This window comes from Anomalospiza imberbis, chromosome 3, assembly GCF_031753505.1.
Source record: "Anomalospiza imberbis isolate Cuckoo-Finch-1a 21T00152 chromosome 3, ASM3175350v1, whole genome shotgun sequence".
In the NCBI taxonomy this organism is placed as follows: domain Eukaryota; kingdom Metazoa; phylum Chordata; class Aves; order Passeriformes; family Viduidae; genus Anomalospiza; species Anomalospiza imberbis.
The window spans coordinates 62,103,430-62,122,283 of record NC_089683.1 but is presented as its reverse complement, the minus strand read 5'-3'; the positions used below and the strand labels follow the sequence as shown (position 1 = coordinate 62,122,283).

The 18,854-nt window shown below is 40.1% G+C and overlaps 1 protein-coding gene across 5 annotated transcripts in view; it reads left to right on the top strand.

The window, feature by feature from the left end:
- PHACTR2 (phosphatase and actin regulator 2) overlaps positions 1 to 18,854 on the top strand; it is a 131,775-nt gene that overhangs the window by 317 nt on the left and 112,604 nt on the right. The window lies entirely within an intron of this gene.

Sequence of the window (18,854 nt, the reverse complement as noted above, 5' to 3'; positions counted from 1 at the left end):
TTGTCCGAGACCTCAGAGCCTAGCTGAATTTGGGGATTTGGGGAAAGACATCCTCGCCGATATCCCGTCCTGCTCTCCCATACGTAGTACTTGTCTTCTCTCGGTGGCCAGCGGTGTGGATTTCTGGGGTATGTGCTGCTTGATCTTCTCCTTGATAAGATGTTTGGAGAGTTCCAGGCTTTTTATACCCATGTTCACACAAACCTATGAATGAATCCTGGTGGCATCGTGGCCCCGCACCCATTTGCCAAAGCATCTCTTACTGCAAGATCAGAAAAGTCCCAGGAAAACTTCAGGGTGTATTGCCAGGACAACAAAACCCCTCATCTTGTTGCTTCACACATTACACACATTCAACTGTGTGTCAGAATTTTGCGTCGTGCCCTTGTATCTGCTTTGGGATTTTAATAGGTGAGAAAAGCCAATGTGTAAGTCAGAATCCCTCCATCTTCCTTCAGGCGTTAATCCCTGTAAGTGCACACAGGATGACTGGGGGTAGAAGCTGGCCCTTTGGGACAGGGTAGGCTTCCTGCAGGATTTGGAAAAGCTTTGCTGTATAAAATGAGAGGAAGCGAGGGTCCTAGTTTACAGTGCAGAGACTTGAAAGTTGCCAAAGTGGCTGGGCTGTGCTTTACTCTGTCTGTTTCCTGAGGTAGGGCACTAAGGAAAATGAAATTCTGGTCTCCAAAGGGCTGAGCACATTTTGAAAATGCGTGCTTGCCCAGTTGCAAATCAGCCCCGCTCTGTTGATTAGAAGAAGTCTGTAGGCACACACACCCTGCGATGTTGATATTTTGGATGCACTCACACACTGCTGCACAGAGGTACCCATGAAACACAACCAGGGAAGCTCCAGAGTGCACTGAGGGACCTCCTCTGCTGCAGCACAGGACAGTGCAGTGTGTGTTTGGGCCTGCAATGGACCACAATGTTCTCTTATGTTTGTTCCTTAGGGAATCTTAAGATGAAGCAGAACATTTGCTTGGAGGAGATCAAGTATACAGCTATGCCTGCCTGATGAGGAGAGATGGAAAACTTGCTTAGTCACATAGGAGCAAGTAGATTCAGCTTATGGGGCCAGAGGCTGCTAGCAAAAACAACTCCGTGCCATTTTCTGTATCATTTTCTGGTCTACCTTTTTCAGTGCCTGCTTAAAAGTTATGGTGAAGGACATATGGGACAGGGAGGAGGGAGGAGGTTCTAGTGCTTCAGAAAGGACTACTTTTAGGTGTAAGGTGTATTTCAGCATTGCCTGGAGAGTGTTGTATGAACAGTACTCTCTCAATACCCTGTGACTGGGTGAGTACACCCCTGGATCCAGAGAGATCCCCACAGAGGGATAGCCACAGAAGCTGACAAGATTGAGACCATATCAATGTAGACTGTGTTGGTTGGTGGCTTAAGTACAAAGACTACTGACAACGAGCTGGGTTCATTATGAGAGACTGGCAAATCTAGTGGAGGTAAAATGACTGTTTTCAAAGATGTGTTGTTATTTGTAGTTTCTTACATATGACATTTTAGCATCCTTGTTGCCTGACTTGATTTTTTATTTTAATTTTGAGGATGTACTTCCTGACAGTAAGGAACAAGTGTTGCTTTCTTTGTTTTTTATTGGTTTTGGTCATATTTTCTTTATTGTGTATTTTCTCCCTTGCTGCTTCCTGTATCTTTCTTTCCAGTTGTTCACTGGACACAGCAAAAAACACTTACATATAGCCACACAACTGTTGATTCTGTCTTCAAAAAGGAAAGTATGCATTAAAGATGAAAAGCTGTTTAATTTTTAATATGGTGGTTAGAGAATTGGTTTTATACTGAGATGCCATTAAAATAACCTGCTTTTTCATTCCCCTACTAACCTGGAGAACAACTGTAATGGGGACAGAAATGTGAAGAAACAATATGAGTAATTATTTTTGCTTCTACCTTTTTCTCTAGCCATATCATTTGATTAAAGTAGGTGACTCATTCACATCAGATGTTACCTATGCTCCAACAGCTGCGTGTATAGAAGAACAATTTGCATTTTAAATAACCTGCAAAATGTTTGCTTTATGCCTGTTCTGAGACTGAGTCACAACTGTTGGCAGCTTCTGTTGCATGCTTGTTTCCATTTTCTAGGACCTGACATGAGTTGTGCTGAGAAGATGTTGTCTCCTCACACTCCGTCAGCGATGGGTTGGTACCCCTGTAGAGGCTCACACTGTCATTTATTTTACCACCTCTTGATCCACCATTCTCAATGCAGGATCTATTAAAAGGTGATACTTTTAGAGACCCTTCTAGCTAGGGGAAATAAAATGGCTTTTTTTAAAGCAGCTTTGGCAGTGGTTCATAAAATGCATCTGTTTATTATTCTAGGTCAGTACTGCATGTATCTTGATAGTGCTGTGAGGTTGGTCAGGTGGTCCCCATGTTTATGCTGTCTGTGCTTTCTTAGCCCCACTCCTGCTGGTTTTACACACTGACAGAAGCAACTTCCTGGTATCACTTCACAGCATCTCACTTCATTAGTTGCCATCCAGTATGCAAGGACAATATATTTTCAGGATTTTCTTCTTAAAGCTGACTTTTTTTTTTAGTGCTAGAGGTAGAAGATGACTTCATTTCCCTTTCTTGCTACACCTCCATCCACTGTTCTGTCAGGCCTTTCTATTTGTGGTAAGCTCCTAGGAGGAATAAAGTAATACTCGTCACGAGCATGGGTGGCATGATCTAGAATTTTGATTTAGACCCTGAAAAAGTGTAATGTTAGCAAAGTTCAAAACCTCTGTGGCAGACATAGCTTGTGCATCACTTCAACATTGTGGTATGCTCCAGCTGAAAATTGGCTGGTTTGTCAGAGCATCTGAAGGAGATGAGTGAAGAAAAACTTACTCTTCTAAAATTTCAGGTCAACACCAGAGCCACTTGAGAAAGCTGCTTGAATTACGTACCTTTAAGCAGTTTTCCATGTTTAGTGGCTAGATTTAAACCCACCTTAAAGGTGGATCAAGTTAGTTGAGTTTCTTAATGTGTTCAACACAGATGGGCTCGGAACAGCAATTGGAAAAAAAGACCCTGTTCAAATGCCAGAACTCATGCAAAACCTAGATTTGGTGGTTGTGGGGTTGAAGGTAGCTCTCAGCATGAGCTGTGGGTCCTGGGTTGCAGTGTGGAAGAGGTGCTGTTCCACATCACATCTGATGGCAAAGCAGTGGCAGTGGTTCTCTTTGTGACAGCCCACAGGCACCATTCTCCACTGCTACGGTGCCTGCTCTTTATCTGTATTTATCCACATGTCCATGCAGGCAGTTTCCAGTTTGCTCTCTTTTTAGTGTTGTGGGTTTTATTGTACAGCCTTGCACTTTGTTCCGAAGGTGGTGAGGTCTGTGGTGAGGTACATCTTGGTGAAAAGGGAACTTTACTGCTCAGATCAGAAGTCAGAAAACCACCCATCTCTCTGCTCTGGGACTGATGCTCCCACATTGCTGCAGTTCCTCTTGAGGTCTTGCTCTTTGGCAGCAAGAAGTTTCAGATAATTTGTTCCATTAGTAAGAAATGCACCTTTCAGGTGGAGAGGTGAGCTTGTCCTGCATCTTTCCATTTCTTTCATGGGGTTCTTTGAGCTCTTCTGATGACAGTCAAAAAAAAACTACCTAAGAATTCAGACAGCAATTCATCAGTACCTTAGGCTACAGCCCAGATGTTGGGCTGAAGAAGAAAATGAAAGCCTGAATGCAAATGGCAGTCCTGTCTCAAAACTTGTACATCCCAGGATGATTTTGAGTATTTTTGTGATTTAATTTATTCAAAATGATAATGATCTATGGCATCTATGATGCCATCTGCTGCTGACTCCAAAGTAGAGTGGGTGAAAAAATTGCTTAAAAATCCACAGTTAAGTGAAGAACTGGGGAAGCTTTCTTGTAGTGATCAGAGCATCAAAGTGGCTGATGCTATATGAGAAGAAAATTTATGATTTTTGGACTTAAATATTTAAGTTTTTCATGATTTGAGTCCCCCACTTTGCAAACTTAACAAATGTCAGATTCTCTTTTTATTGAAAAAAATCTCTGGTTGATGCAAAGGACACATTTTTGACAGCTGAAGGTATTTGAGAATCTAGAAAGGGTAAAACCCTGAATATGCTCTAGACATTGACCTGATTGTCTGGGAGTGTGGAATCTAGGGGAAAAGGTAAATTTTGGGTGGGTAGATAGGTAGCTGTTAACGTATGCCTGTATTTCCTTCTGGACTTGTATTTCCCAAATAACTACAGATTCCAGTTTCCAGATAAACAAAGAGCCCTACCAAGCTCTCTGGGAGCTAGGAAAATGTTGTTTTTCAGTCCTAAGATGGGGCTGATGAGGGAGAATATTCATGCTGTGAGAGAACATGATAAATAAAGCAGCTGATTTTCATATATTTTATGAAAATATGGAAGTTATGGGAAAACATGATTCTCCATCATATTAAGCAGGACTTGTTTACAGCATAAATTGAAGTAAAGAATTTTGCAAGAAGGCCAAGGCAGACAAGTCTTAGTAGAAATCAATAGCAGAAGTAAAGACAAATAATAATTTGGGGGGATTTAGAAACCCAACTCAGCCTGACTAGGTCATTTCCAAGAGTTGCTGCACCCTGTCCTAAGTTCACATTAATATTTTTGCATCAATTTTAAAATTTAAACTATCAGGAAGGGGCAGCAAGCATAACCAAATGAAATTTGACTATGCTTATAGAATTGAAGAAGTTACTTTGTAATCATCTGTTTAGGCCATCATCTTGTAATGTTAAATCCCATCCTGGTCAACTTTACATGTAACTTGTAGTTTCAGAACAATGCTGAGGAAAAAATTAGGAACCATTCATACTGCATACACTGACAAAGTTCAACTGTGCCTGAAAAACAGTTCAGTTTATAAAACAGATGGGCATATAGAGAAGAAGCATGTGTCAGAATATACTCAGCCATTTCTAATGTGAGTTTATACCAAAATATACACAAAATAAGAAGCTGCTTGTTTTGTGTTGGACTAAAAGACATTTTTCCCCACCAACTCTTGCAGAATAACTGGAGTAGGTTCTTATTATTAGCCCAGCCTGATTAAACATGAAAGTGGAAACCCTGGGAATACTATGGTTTACAAATATAAACCATGTGTTCTACATGTCATTTACACATGGCATAGTTTCTGAGACAAAAACTTTACAATAATATATTCAGACTTGGGCTCAGGCTTAAAAAAAAATTACATGTGATGGTAATTTTCATAGTTGGCTAAGTAGAAATTTAACTCCAAACAACTGCAGTAGAGTATTTAATGCATGTTTTGCAGTAGCTAGACCAGTAGCTGATGGTGAGATCTGCTCAGTGGTTTGCTTCTGAGTGTGTTTTAGTTTCTCAAGGCCCTTTGGCATTTAGCACTTCCTGCTGCTCTGTGGCTCCTAGCAAGTAACCACTTAATATCAGACCACATGTCAAATATGAAGGCTGAAGAACTGATTCAAAGAGTAGCTGAAGAAAAATTGTTCTTCTTCTCTTACTGAATGTAAGCAACTTATTCTAAAGAAGCTTTTGTTTTGGTTTTAAAACCTAAATATTTCATTAGCCAAATCCATCATTAGCATAAATAGTTTATCTTTCTTTCCCACCCCACTCCTTTATGTCCTTCTCTTTTTGCCATTGTTTTCTGAAAAAGCAGACACAATTTATGGTCAAAAGGCTGGGGAGAATTAGCAGGTTTTTTAAAGGCTTGTGAAGAATTTAGATTTTTTTTAAAAAACAATTTTTAGGCTTTTTGAAATCAGAATCTTTCCAGTGCCAGAAATCCTGTAAGATTTCAGCTTTCAATAACACCAGTACTAGTTATGTTTCTGAATTTTCACTAACTCTCATTGAATATGCTTTATCATAAAGCAAACATATTTTTAGTGATAATATTTTATTTTTCTTCCTTTTCCCCTAGCATTTTACCTAGCATGTTGCTGCTTTTAACAAATGCAGAAATTGGTTTTTCTCAGGTTCAAACTGAGTGGCACAAAAGGAAAAATATCCAGGAGAAAATAGAAAATCCCAACTTCAGTGTTCTGAGTTCATTCACTTTTCACTTTATCTTTGAAATTGTCAGTCTTAAACCCCACTACAGCAAGGGGTACCCTTGCTCTTCATTCATGTGGAAAGCACTGTGATCTTCCTGAAATGCAAGCAGAGTTTGTAGGCAGTCAACACTTCCCTTGGTGGTGAGCTGAGAAAACTTGTTCCCCATCGTGAGGTTTTGATGCAGAACTGGACTTCTAAGATGGTGTGTTGTACAAATACTGTTTGTGCCTTAGTTGTTGTCATGATTTTTGAGTTTTGAAACAGTGAAATATTAGTAAATGTTATCACTATCAAGGAATTAGTATAATGGGCTCGAAAGTGTTGGCCCTGCTTTAATACAGCCTGAAGCTGCAAAGCCACTGTGCTTCACAAGTTGGCCACACTCTCAGGTGGAGGGAGTGCTCCACAGAGGAGCTAAAGAGCAGCTTCAACCACTGCATCCTTTGCTGATGAGACACTTTTCTACCCTCTCCCATTTCTCTCATGATTCATACATGTTTCTGACACATCCTGCATTGCCCTTCACATTTCTCACGCTTGGCTCTATTCAGAGAAATACAGGACCTAACAGAGCGGGGCTGGGAGGGAAATGTGGAAGAGGAAGCATTCAACCACAGATGGTGGTGTGGTGACACTTCACATGAGATGAAATATTTTTTAAAATGTTCAAAATAATTATAATTTTTTTACTATATTTTTTCAGACAATGTAGCAATTAGCAGTTATTTTGAATTAAATATGTGCTTTGTAGCTTGGCCCATATTTTCTAACATTTGCACAATTTACAGTATCCAGAAGAAAATTTGTTTAGAGAGCGTGGACTCCCATTAAAAGCAGTTGCTTTTTGTTTCCCTTTGACTTCAGGCATAACTTCAGTCTCACACACAGATTGTGGTGGCTCCCACTTGGGGAATTTGCCCAGTTGCACAGCACACACACTATTTCCCCTAGATGGATTTATCAGTCAGTAGCTCTGTTTTGGCACCTTTACCAGGTTGTTCCTGACCAAACTATACTGGAAATAAGAGTCTTTCTTCCCTTCTTCCTTTCATCTCTTTCTTGCTTTCACCTGCTGCCCAGTCTTTCACTCCCCTCTAACTTACTTTTTGCATTCTCTATAGCTTCCAGTTAATGTAATTTATATTGTGTTGGTAGCCTACACATCCCTTTAGGTGATCCTCTGTCAAGGTCTGGTTAGGTACATGTGAGGTTGTTGTATCCTGCCCATCTGGGTCTAATGCACTGATATGTGAAGGGACTAGGAACCTCCAGTTAATGACATTAAGTTTATAAAATAATAACGCAATAGCCTGCAATTAATAGCATCAAGTAAATAAACAGTAAGTTTATTTTCTGTGTCACAGAGAGATAAAGGTCAGAATTTGTACCAGCCAAGCAGAGATTCCTTCAGTGTTAAGAATTCATTGGGAAAGGGTAAAAGATCTCCTAAAAATTCTAAAAGGATGGGTTGCTGAGTATTAGGAATGAAGGAGAAGTGCTGCAGAGCCTTTCTAAGATAAAGCTTGGCACAGTGGCAAGGATCAGGAAAAATGAACTCTGGCATCATCCTTACTTTATTTAAAGTTGTTAAGTTAGCCTAAGTTTCTTTGAGTACAGTTTTTTTCCTAATAAAATAGAAGTTTGGTGAAAATCAACTTTTTCTTTTTTTTCTGTGTAGAAATTATCCTGTTTTCAGGCATATTTCTTAATTTTCAGGAGAAATATCTGACAAAAATTTGAAAATGGTATATTGTCACTTCAAAAAATTAACTGAGGTTTCTGTAACTTTTCACCATACAGATTTTTGGTGTAAGGTTTTTTTCTTCTAGTTTGGGGATCAGGAAGAGGAATTAAAGCAGCAGAGAAGTGCCAGAATTTCCCTACCACAGAAATGTGACTATCCTGAGGGATCCTGTCCATCAAGCGTACAGCCTTCCAAGGCAACGGTAACCACTGCCAGATACTTTTACAAATTACTGGATATCAAAAGGTTCAAATGCCTTCTTGACAGAATAAGGATGTTGAATATATCATAGAACCAGACTGTAAAGAGCATGTTGGGCACAGCTCTCCCTCTAGAGCATGTGTGTTTGTGGGAGGATGGATTGTGAGAGAATAGAGATAGTGCTGAAGGCAATCTCACCCCTGAGGAGTTGCAGCTGTGCTAATTAACTACAGAGTAGGAACAGCCCTGCCCTTAATGGGTCACAGCTATGTCAAATAAGGATGGGTGTTATAAAAGAGTGGGTTAGCTGCTTGAGAGAGAGTTGGAATCAGTTGCCTGCAAGGGGTAAGGGTCAGGTGGGTGTGCTAGGGACAGGAAGGAGTCAGCCAGCTGTGCAGAAGAAAAAGAAAAGCTGTCAGTGCTGTGAGGAGCTGCCTGTGAGAACTCACAGAGAGTAGGTATGGAAGTTTTACAGTAAGATAATAAACTAGCAGTGGCAGTCAGTTCCCAGCCACTGTCGATTGGTGACAAGCACCAATGCCAACAATTGGTGGCCCGTATGGGGATGAGTTGTGACGTTTGCTTTTCTTGTTTTTGGGGGTGGAATTGCAGTTTTTAACATATATCTGTGACTAATACACACATTACTGAAGAAAATTATAGCCACTAAGTAGAACTGGCATTGAGGTATTTTTTTGCATTATCTACAAGCACGGTAAAGAGGGGTTGTGGTGCATTTGCAATTGAATGTGCCCTAATTGCAGGCCTTCATTGTGTTCAAACACAGGCAGCTATATTTAAATTTTATGAGTGAAAGGATAATTAACAGTCGTCTGCTTGCCACTTTCTATTTTAACTCCTCTCCTGCCCAGTGTCAGGGCTGCCAGTAAATGTTGCCACTGATGAAGCTGTGACTTTTTTATCTGAAAAAGATTATTGATACCAAGGCGCAGCACAAAGAGGCAGGCTCTGCAAGATGCAATTCTGATTTTTATTCTGATTGCAGTTCTGGCAAGCTCAGAAGGGTTGGATTTGAAGTATGTTATTTTGCTTACACAGCCAGAGTAAGTGATCAGGGACTAGTGGGCATCCCAAACCACGATAAGAACTGCTCTAGTTCCAAGGATGAAGCATGGTAAAGCTGCCTATGTTACTTAGGTTTATTGTACCTCTGCCTGTGTTTCTGAGTAGACTCTCGACTCTATATCCTTAGGAGTGAGCCAAGAGAGAGAAATACACCTCCCCAAGGGCACGGCATCTTTCTTCCAGCTGTCTGACTTTTGAGCCCTTAACACTTTTAAAAAAATCATGATGCCTTCCTGCAAACAAAACTGAGTGGCAAATTTCACATCATGTTTATTTTAGTGAATAGCAAATAAAAAAAAGTCTGCCACCCAGCTATTTAAGTATTTGGAGACAAATCTGCTATGAATTTTGCCTTTCTCTAGAAGTTGAGATAAACAATGGCTTTTGAGCTACAAATAGCAAAAAACATTTTGGGAAAAGATTTAAAAGAAAATGATGCCATAATTTTCAGAGCTTACTCATATTTAGCTGGTCATCTTGGGATTTGTCTAATGGGATCTTCCTAAAGCAAACTGGTGACTGTGTGTGCAATTTTATAGGTGATTTCAGCTTGCAAGCCACAAGCCTCACTGTGGTGCAGGATGTTTATCTCTGGCTATATGGTAAATGAGAGCATTGTACACACTCCTGCATTTAGTGGTCTACCTGAAAGAAGCTCTGAAGGCTACACCCTTGCAGTGCAGCACTTGCCAGGCCTGGAGGGAATGAGCAGAGTGAATGACTTCCTTTCAGCAACAGGGGCAAAAGACTTCAGGACTTCAGATGTGCTGCCTGCCCCTTTTTTTGGCTCTGTCTCAAATAACTGTCCTGGTGATCACCAGACCATGGAAGAAAGTTTCCCCCCTTGAAATTTCCATGGGGATATTTTTTTTTTTTATCCACTTAGTGCCTGCCATGGAGGCAGTGCCAGGCAGCTCCACAGGTTTGCCTCTCTTTGGGTGAGGGAAGATGGCACACCATCTCAAATAGCAAGGTAATTGCCTAACAGCAGCTAAGGCATTACTTTGACATCACTTTTAATTTAAGCTGGGTAAAGTAAAATGCAACCAGAGCACTTCTTTTTATAATTTCTAAAATAACTCAATTGCTGGTCTTTTAAAAAGAGAAAGAAAGCATCACAGAGTGAGTGCTGGCAAGATATCTGTAACCAGTCTGCTGAATACAGGGGGAGAGCAACCCATCCGACTTTACCTTGGTGTCGGCAGTTTAAAGATTTTCCGTCCTTCTTTTCCTATGTTTTCTATGAAGTTTGTAATAATATTGTCTGCTTCGGATGGCTTTGCATTTCAGTAGAAATTTGTAATTTATTGAAATTTTAAATTATGTCTTGCTGGCAACACACAAGTTGTTATCCCATAAATTTCTGGTGAGTGGAAGTAACTCAGTGGAGTGCTCAGCTTTTGCAACTTTATTGTGTTGTTATGTAAATTCTATGGGGAAAAAAGATTTGTTCCACTCATGATAGGCCAAGATTGGAAAAGTGCTGTAAGCACAGGAGGGGATGTATAAAATTTCTTGGGAGTGAGATTTATTGGCCTGGGGAATGGCCTCCCAGAAGGAACAGTGAAAGTTGCTTTCTCTTAAGTGCTGGAAGCACTTAAAACCAGAGCTGGAAACATACTAAGAAGTAAGTGAAAACAAACTTTTTGCAGCCACAATGAGCAGGGTCTTTTGCAGTCGTGAGTGTTTTGTTTGGGTTTTTTTGGTTTGGTTTTTTATTGCGGTGTTTAGGGTAAGTTAGGAATGACAGCAGGGGGTCAGAGGACTGAGTATAGAATCCATCCATCTGCCAGACATGCTGGGCAAGGGAAATAAAGATGGATCTTGCTGTGTTAATGGATGGAAGAGCCACATCCATGACCCACACTCAGTGGCAGGGTGTCCTCTCTATCTCCTTTAAAAGCAGACAGAAGTGAAAGAGTTGGAAAGGAATTCTCCCAAGCAGCGAATAAATAACTGACAATTAGATAAGCGAAATGAAAGGGCAAAGCCAAATTCACTCTTAGTATTTTGATGAGTTTTGTTTCACACAGTTTTATCCTAAGTGTAAGATAAATATATATTTAGATGATTTTGGGTGAATATTTAGATGAATTCTAGGCAATGGGGTTTTGATAGTGAGAAGTACTTTAAATAAACAAGCTTTGTCTGCTTTCTAAGACAATCACCTTCTTTAAAGATATCAAAGAGATTTTAATTCAGGCACTAATTAATGAAGTGAATTCTAATATTTATTAGAACTCCATACTTCTGCTTCAATAAACTTGTCTCAGTTATATATGCCCCATAGAGAAAATAAATCCCAGAAGACTAAACTTCATGCATATAATGTATGAAGAGATATTTGATCCAAAGTGTTTTCATAAAAATATTGGTTATCATAATAAAAGGAGAGAGGGGAAAAAAAAAACAGAAAGAACTCTGCACATGGCAATATGCATCTCTCTCAGACTTGGAACTAGATCCCTCAAATTATGCACATTTATAAGAAGGACTGGATTTTAAAAAAATACATTCAAATTATTGCTGAGCCAATCATTTTACATGTCAATAACAGCTATCAAAATATGTGCATTTTGCTGTAGTCTGAAACTTCATTTGTTAATGTAAGCTTAATCTATAGAAGTAGAGTTGTAAGAGTGACCTTTTTTGCAGCAATTTGGGATTCCTGTAAAAGTAAGTTGGCCAATCTCCTCATTATACCAGGGAAAAATCAGAAGCCAAATTCAATGATATTTGGTAGATGCCAGATATCTGGGGATATCTAGTTGGATTCACTCTGGTGTTGAAGATTCCTGTAGGATAAAGGCTGGTATGGTTCAAGGAACCAAAATTCCTTGTTTGTCTTTTAATAAAATAGTTCCCCTCTGTGCCAGTCTGAGGGATGTAATGTCCCTAAGTAGATTTCTCTGAGCCCTGGAATTTCTATAATAGCACTGAACATTGGCTGAGTCATGTGGATAGCAGGCACTGAAATAAATGCTGCCGCAGAACTGCAGGACAGTTTTTATTAGCAGCATATTTTTTTCTGTGAAATTGCAGTACAGATTCTTCTGCTGGGAATTCATGGCCCACAAGGAAGAAGAGCATGTCAAGGGTGCCCTGTACATAAGCAACGAAGAGCTCTTGGGTATGATAACATGTGTATGTATGAAAAAATAGGTACCCAACTTCAGTTCAGCCCGGTTCATTTAAGTGACATTTTTCTAAACCATTGAAATATGAACATCAGACTGGTGGGGCCTTACTTTCTGTGCTAGAAAATACAGGTACACAGCCTCAGGGAAGGAAGGAACTGCTCGGTAGCTATTGAGTATCTCCAAGAGAAATGCTGAAGAACAGGGAAACAGGTTTCAGTCACTGTGCTTTGAGATTGCCATGGAAGGAGAAGGGGCTGGGCACCCCTTTCCTTTCCCTCTTGAATCTATGCTGTCCTCTTTCCCTCCCATTTCTATGATTTGAGGTAGTGTAAGTAGATAATACAGACTTCTTGATCTCTCCACTAATACAATGGCTTTGAGAATAGGAGGAGATGCAGTAGACCAAGCATCCTTCAGTGGACGGTGCCACTCAGGCCAAGCCAGAGAGATCCAGCCAAGCCATCACTGTGACTGCATCCCACCCAAGCTTCACTGTTAGGTGCTGTGCAGCCCCCTTTGAAATGCAGGAGTGCACTGCCAGTGGAGGGTACCGCCATGGGTCTGGACTTGTGACTTCATTGTGGCTTTCCAGTGCTTAACATTGTTTTGGTTTGACTCTTACAGGCACATTCCCAGTTGTGAGTTTTTTCCCTCCAGTGGCTGCTAGACTTCTGTGGTGTTGAAAACTTCTGAAAACACAATTTTCCCATGCCTGGGCATTCAGAGGTTTGGACAAAGAGGCAAAAAACTACTGTTCTTTTTTTATTCCAAGAGAAGTTATAATATGCTTCCTATTGCATCTCCATGTTCCTGGAGGCTTGATTCATGATGTTGGTGCACTTGTGGTTGGCAGTGCAGCTATTGACTTCAAAGGGTCAAAGCAAAGGTTTGGGATGGAGTAGATTGCTGCAGCTTTTATCCCAGGAAGGATTCTTTACAACACTTTACAATGGTGAGGTGACCTGAAGTTAAATATCACAGTTCTGTAGAAGGCAAAAGTCCCTTTGGGAGCAGACTGGCATTTTTCACTTCCAGTCTCTTAAGAAAATCCTTATGTAAGCAGGGATGAGATGCATTAACAGGTTTTGTGATTGGCCAGGGTCAATAAGGATCAAAATAAATGTAAGATTGTCTTCCAAAGGAAATTAGACAAAGAGCAAGTACAAATCATCTACAGCAAATCCATAGTAGGTAAAAATACACAGCAGCTTCTACCTTTATCCTGTGAAAGCCCTATGAAGGTCCACTTGGTGATGTGGGAGTCTGCAGGCAGCCAACCTTCAGAGAAGACAATCTCCTGGGAGGAGAGCTCTGCTTCAGCTCCTTGTTACTCAGGTAAGGACAGAAAAGTGATGGGATTGCCCATGATTATCTGTGACTCGCTTCCTCTGCTGCATGTGAGTGGCGGTGAGGAGTGCACTAGCTCTTCTTCTCTAGTGTGAGCAGTATTCTCTCCCTCCACACAACTAGGCCTTTTATTATAGTACCAAGAGGAGTAGGAAGGGCCAGGAGAAATCAAGATGAAAAAGTACTGACTCTTATAGCAAAGAAAAATTGAAATGGTTTAAAATGTAAAAGATCCCCATGAGAAACAGAAGAAATTACTTCACTGAAATTTTTGATACTTTTTTTTGTTGGTCTGCCCTTATGACCACAAACAGAGCAAATGATTTATCTAGAAAAATCCATTGATTTTTTGCTCTGCTTCTTTCACTTTATCTCCAACAAATGACCTTTTGGCTCAGCATCTCTGATTCCTGTTCAGTGGTAAATCTTTATTCTCCAGGTCTTTTGTATTATGATGTCCACCAAGTGTGGGAAAAGTAGGGATGCTCCTCATCTAGCAACAATTACTGTAGGAGTCCATCTGCCTGTGGTGGCCAGCAGAGATGATGTGCTGGACCCTTACCAGCTCTAGTTCTGCTCTGCTATAGATATGAGAATTGTCCATAGACTGAGATTTTCCAACAGGTCTGTGGAGGAATCTGAAAATATTGACAGAAAACAGCAAATAACTGGGTTGGTGGCTTTAAACAATTTGTTTGCATTATAGTAATTGCCTGAAAAAAAGCATCACTTATGTGAGCAATCTTTTCATTTTTTCCCTGTGTAATGAAGGTGTAAGGCAATGGAACTTTCTTGTGCTATTGTTTGTGCTATTTCCTGTCCTACAAGGCCAAACAGCTTCAGTGACCTTCCTACAGGAGGAGGGAAATAGGAAAAATTTGGGAAAGCCAAGCTTTTTGGGTTTTGTGAGTATGCTTATGCTCATCAATATATGGTCAAAACAGAATATATTGCCCAGCAGTAAGGTAGATATATTCCCCTTATGCCTTCTGTTTTATTACATCTTCCTTACTCTAGTAATTTTTGATAGGACTATAGGGCTAAGAGCATCCTTAATGTAATTACTGCAGCATCTTGCCTTGTCACCACCCAAAAAGCTTACCCTGAGCCCAGTCACACACCCTGAATGCCTCACACCGTGTGCTCCCAAATTCCCCCTCTGCCTTCAAAGCCATTTGCTGTGCCTCCCATCATCTCTCGCCTGCACAGCTCGGTTAGTGCCTTCACCTGCCGGCTGCCCTGCCAGGGGCTGCTGGGGAGAGGTTCTGGCTCTCCGGGAGGAGCTGCTGTGTGAGGCTGGTACGCTAGATGGAGCGGTTGTGATGCTCCTCTGCAGAACCTGCCTCTGCGCTGGCTTTTTGCCTGCATCAGGCACCTGCCCGCAGTCAGGGTCTGCAATATATGCAATATAGGCTTGTTTATAGGGAGTGATCAGCAGCGGATTGCCCTGAGCTGGTTTTGCCTGGTTTCTGCTCCTTCCCAGAGGAAGTCACAGCAGGGTCTTCATTAGTTTTGGTGCCTTAAGTGTCTTTAAAGGCACAAAGCTGGATGGGGATGGTGTCAGCATTTTAAATTTCCTAATGCTCCCTTCTCCTCCCCCCACCACCTTTTTAAAAAAATCCATAAACTGTCTATTTAAACAACACAAAGTGTTATTATCAGCCATTGTTCTTCCCCCAGCCAAGGTAATGCTGCAAGCTTGGCATTATCAGTTGTGCTGGTGAAATTGGATCTCCCTGTCGTATTGATTCTGATGTACTTTGGTCAGGGCTTGTGGGCTCTGTATTGATCTGTCAAAGAAACTGCTGAGGAGTGGGGGAGCAAGGTCTGTTTTCCGTGTTGTTTGGGAACTAACAGAAGCACTTATTTTTTGCCAGCAGCCTGTTGCACACTTGGATATTGATCCTTTATGAAGGAATCTGGCTTTAATTAGTACCAGGTTTTCCAGTATTTATGCAGAGTGCTTTGACCCTACTCCACAGCCAGTTTGCAAAGTTGGACTCTCAGTCTAAGTTGCACGTTTATTACATAGTATTCTGAGAAAAAAATCATTAAAATAATTGGACTAAAATTTTTGTGTGTGCTGAACCTGAAGTACTATTTTCTAAATCAAAATACTGGCTCTATATAAAATGTATTCAGAAATATATCTAGGCCTTGGTTAGCATTGTGCACTTAAGTACCCTGATGTCTTCTGGCCTGGTAGACATTTAGATTTGGTGTATGCAGCTCTAAGGACAGATGCAGAATCCTTGACTAGACTGAATGAGGCTGAAAATAGTAATTCCTTCTCCCAGCCTGGAAATTCCAGCATTGGAAAGACTTTCCTCAGAAGCCTAAAAGAGATATCAGTCATTCTTTCCAACCTCAAAACAGTTTTATGGCAGGAAAAATCTTTTGTTTTTCTTTTTTCAATTTGTTTTACTCTTGGAGGAGAAGGGCCTGGTAGATTTTTGCTTTTAGACTGTATTTCATGAAAAAAAAAAAACCACAGTAAGGTTAAGTGGTTCATATACAATTGATAAGTATCAAAGATATCGTCAAAGTTTTCATGCATACCAGCCCATCTGCAACAGAAATTTTTTTCTACGTGAAATAATAAAGATTATAGATAGTAGAGATATGACTAAAAGTAAGCTAAAGCAGTTTTCCCATGACATATCACCAAATGAAACATAAAAAGAGCACTCTTACTCACTTACCAAGACATTTCTCTGTTATTTACTCAGTACTGCCTGAAATTATCATAAAAAGGGACTCAGTGAAAAATGACTGTGTCATTTGATAGAATGTAATCTGTGTCAAGAAAAAAAAAAAAAAAACCAAAAAAAAAAAAAACCTTTAAATAGCTCTTCTTAGCCAGGTCCCAGGTTAGTACAGGTCTTGAGCTGTCACACCCTTCCTGCCATGCCTGAGCATCCATTGTGGCACCTGCAAGACCAAGGAGCCAAAGCTCATTCACTCCACAGAATCCACAAGAAATTCTTGGTGTGTTTCAGCTCCAGTGGCTCAAGAATACCTGGGATTGCTGCAGGTTTTCTGAAAGCTTTGGAGCAGCCTCTGTTGCTAGAGCAGGGTGGTAGAAATTCTTCCTTCCTGGACTCTGGGGGACATAGCATGGTGTAATTCCATCCAGTCTTGAAATGTGTACTTGGTCATATTCTTATGTCAAGATGAAAATCACAGTTTTTTGGTTTTTTTGTTTGTTTTATTTTGTATGGGGTTTTTTGTTGTTGTTTGGGTTTTTGTTTGTTTTGTTTAGGCTTTTTCATTGATTGGTTGATTGTTTGATCTGGGTTTTTAAATGAATTTTAAAATTATGCACTAATCTGGTTTGGATTCAGATAAAACATTGACCTAAAGATACAATTAATAGGGTGGTCTACTACATTGCTTGTTGCAACCTTAGAACAACATAATACCCAAATTCTTCCTTTTAGATTAACTCTTTGGCCTACTTCCAAAGGGATTTCGTTCCTGATTTGGATGTAAAAACCTGTGGGAGATATATAGCAGAGAATCATGTTCTGTCTAAGCACATTAATATGTATCTATTTCAATTGACATCTCCTTTATAAAATAGAAATGTAATTATTAAACTTGTATGTATATTAAACTAGACCTGTCCTGTATTTGTGGACAGGTCTAGTTCAGAAATCAGTGTCATGGAAACCTGGCCTAGATGTTATCTTCATGAAGTAAGTGTACAACAGTTTGATAAATTGCTCTCAAAAATATATCTGTAGTTTTCTGTCAGTCCAAAAGGGCATCTCCTGCTGGATCTTTCATGGGGCAGTCCCTGGCCCAGCTCGTATTCAATGCTTCAGTTCTGATTTGAATGTAGGATTACAGAATATCCTTGCAAATTTTGCAGCTGTTGCCAAACCAGGGAAGTTGCAAGCACTGGAGAGGATAGCACTGGGAGTCAAAATGCTTTTGACAAATTCAGCAAAGAGGTAATACAGCTTACTGTCAATTGACATACTCCTCCTTTGGTTTGATTTTCAAATAACTAGGGTGCACAAAGAAAGCATTATCAAAATCCAGGTAAAATTCCAAGGCACTTGAGAGGTTAATCACTGTCAAGTAATTTACATCTGATACTATGGTTTTTCAGAAGATATTTGAAAAACTGCTTTAGAGAAATGCTGAAACTACCACAAGAAATGTACCATTTCAAGGCTTCATCAAAATACTTATAGTCTGGGGCTTGTCAGACTTGAAGGCTGTAACCTGAGAGAACAAGTAGAGAACAGAAGAGTTGTGAGATTAAGACTGCATATGACTGTGCCATTTACCTACACTGCTAAACTGAATGCAAATTGGAGGAAGGAAATTGTTAAAAGATGGCACACCTGTGCTTTAAAATCATGATGGAAAATGAGGAATCAAAGAGGAAACAATCTTCATTGCAATCCCATTGTCCAGGCTGACCTCGGTAACAAAAGAAAAATACAATAGTAGTAAAATAATTAGCTATTTCAAATTAATTATATTTTAATAATCAAACCACTATTAATAAGGTAAATAAAAATATTTCAAATACTTTTTTGTCAACATCCTTGTATAATAGTCTCTTCTTATTGATGGAAAGAAGTTTAAACTTCTCACCACCCTGCAATGCAAAGAGAAGGGCAACATAGCTCTGAAATACACAACCACCAGCTTTAGTGAGATTTTTCTTCTTGCTCTCAAGAGGGTACCTTTCCCTGCAGTATCTAAATATGCTCTCCAGGCAAATTCAAGCATCATGTTCTTGATGAAATGTTGTTATATTTAGAAATATATGAAGTAGGATACATAATTTCCTTCCTTCCCCTTTGTTGATGCTTTTATGGAAAGACTTGTGTTCAGAAGTTAATTGCAGCATCCCAGATTGTGCACAAAATAGGCACCGCAACTGCCAGTGGGTGCTAGTGTAGGGGGGAAAAGAAAAGGAACAATGCCATACAAGCATCACTTTGGAGTTCTTTTTACATTCATTACCACCCCAGGAAAAGAATGCTGACTTGTTTGCCACAAGAGGGATTAAATGGCCTTGCATGACACTCTGGGGAGGGATGCCTAGGTGAAAAGTGTGTTACAATAAACAGGATGGTTTGGGTAACAGCTAAGGAAGGAGAGAAATTGCAAAAAACAATCCACAATTGCCATGTGTATTTGACCCCTTTTTGAACTTTCACACAACTTTATGTGCTGTTTTCTTAGGATGACAAACTGATAATAGAAATAGAAATGTCTTCAATTT